The following is a 2,570-nucleotide window of genomic DNA, read 5'->3' as shown; positions in this document are numbered from 1 at the left end:
TAGGTAGGTGTGTGTGTGTGTGTGTGTGTGTGTGTGTGTGTGTGTGTGTGTGTGTGTGTGTGTGTGTGTGTGTGTGTGTGTGTGCGCGTGTGTAAAGAGGTCCAGTCAGGAGGTCCACTTGAACATTTCTGCAAGAAAAGCAGAGACAAGTAAAGTGATCTCAGTTTACTTAAATGCAACATCGCCATTATTCACAATAAATAAATTAGATCTCTAAAACTCACAGTTAAACTCTGCCTCAAAGATTAGCTGGTGGATTTTTAGCTTTGTGAGTTCCCTGCATTTAGGCTCAAGTCTCTTCAGGGCTGGCATCAAACTCTGTAGAAACTGCATGTCAGGATCTTCTGATACAGCAGGGGCAGGACAATTGGAGGTTTCTATTGCCTCAACGATTTTCCGCTCAAAAGAAGACACGGATGTTGCGTCAATTCTTCTTCGACGTTGTCGTGGCTGGGCAAAGTATTTTGCGCTCTGTCTCTTTCCACTCTCCTCCTCTCCAGTCATGTCCTCTACCACATGGTCCATCCTACTATCTTCTGCACTGATCTCTACACTGTTTCTTATTTCTGTCATGTCCTCTACCTGCATTTCTTGTCTTTCCTCTGTTATAACTTCTGCGCTGTCTTCCTCATTTCTTCTCCCTTCTCCTCTTTCTTCCTCCATGTTCCCAGATGTGGGCCGAGAAGAAACAAATGGAAGGAGGAAAGACATGATGTGATAGTAACGCCAAGGGCGTTTTTGGGTGGCAGCTGCTCCACTTTTCCTTTTCTTCTCCTCTCTCCTTTCCCTGACATAAACATCACGGAGATCCCTCCACTTCTTCCTGCACTCATCAACTGTTAAGTTTAAAAACAATTGTATAACTTTGTAAAATCATGTTAACGTAGACATACTATACTTTGATATGTCATTTCAGTGTTACAAGTTACTCTAAAAACAGTATAATTAGATTACTGTACTAATTACTCTCACTAAAAAGTATTGCAAAAATTTTGCAAAACTTTAATTAAATTACAGAAACATTAAGAGTAATCCCTTACTTTACTTTCCAGGGAAAATTATTTAAATTACAGTAGTTAATCACTAAGTAGCCTAATGAATTAGACCCAACACTGGTCATTTTATAGATAGTTCATATTACATTAGCATGAGCATAAACTTTAAATTTGAAATTAACCAAATTTGTATAAACTGTGAGAGCATTGTTCATTGTTAGTTTGTTAACCACGGTCTCAATAAATTTGTAAAATGTGGAATAATAAATACATGTAAATACTAGGCTACATCGGGCTATGCTAATTAAGGCTAATTAAGGCATGACAAGGATTTGAATACATTCAGCAAATTTGGCAAACAAAACACACCTGTCAACCCGACAACCTCACTAACTTTCTTCCAAGCCTCATTTTTCCTATTAAAGTCTCTGTATGATTCTAGAGAAGTATCATATAGAATGGGGTTTTCTGAGACCGCGAGGATAAGCTTCTCTCCCATGTTGCCGTGTACGATCAAAGTGAAATTTACGTGCGACTGCCACTAGGGGGCAGATTCCGACAGTCGTGTCCGAATGTCGTGTGCAGTGGAAAGGCGGCTTTAGAGTCGGCTCATTCGCGATTCGCGAACGACCCATCAAAAGCTCATTCGCGAACGAGTCAATCCATCATCACTAACGGTCATTCGCGAACGACCCATCATTAGTAATGCTCATGAATTGCGAACGACTCATCATAATAACGCATAGTCAGACAGGACAGGACACACAAGAAGGAACAACACAAGCCAGTCAGTCAACGAGAGACAGGTATGGCGACGAGCCCAAATAATCCAAAAGTAGCCTTCTCTAAATGGAAGTATAGACATTACTTTTTCCTTCAAGAAATTAAAGGAACGAATGTAATCGTGAAATGCACATTATGCCCTGGGCAAAAGTGCCTATCCACGTCAGTGTCAAGTAATTCAAACTTACTCAAACATCTTTCAGCGTTGCATGCTTCCACGAAATTAGTGGCCATGACTACCGAAGGAGAAGTAAGATTGTCAATGGCCAGAGTACGAGATTTATTTATTTATTTCTTTTTTTTATGTATTACCTACCTGTTTATATCCTTCGGTATGCTATACATTGCACTTTCCAGTTACATTGAAAGCACCTAATATTGTTACACTGTTCTACTTGAAGTACAGTATTTTTGCAGTAATTTTTGTTTTATTTGCACTACAAAGAGTGTATATATTTGTTAATTCTTTTTGGTATATTGCTTAACAAGCTTAATTTAATTTTGCCCAGTTGTGGCCTGTTGAGGGGCAATAAATATCAAAAGTTCCAAAACATCTATTGTGTTATTTGCATTGATCCACTATATAAACATAATATCTACATACATGGCATTTGATTGGAGGCTAGTCTCACTTTGTCCCACAGCAAAAAAAAATTTAGATGTGTACATATGTTTCATGTTTCTGTTAATAATGTATTGTATTAAGTGTCCATTTCATTATAATATTCAGATTTATCATAAATAATTGAACATGCACATGTATTTTAAGTTCCGTTAAAGAGGGGTAGAGGT

This window comes from Gobio gobio (genome assembly GCF_949357685.1).
Source record: "Gobio gobio genome assembly, chromosome: 19".
Taxonomy (NCBI): domain Eukaryota; kingdom Metazoa; phylum Chordata; class Actinopteri; order Cypriniformes; family Gobionidae; genus Gobio; species Gobio gobio.
Note: the sequence above shows the minus strand (reverse complement) of the source record.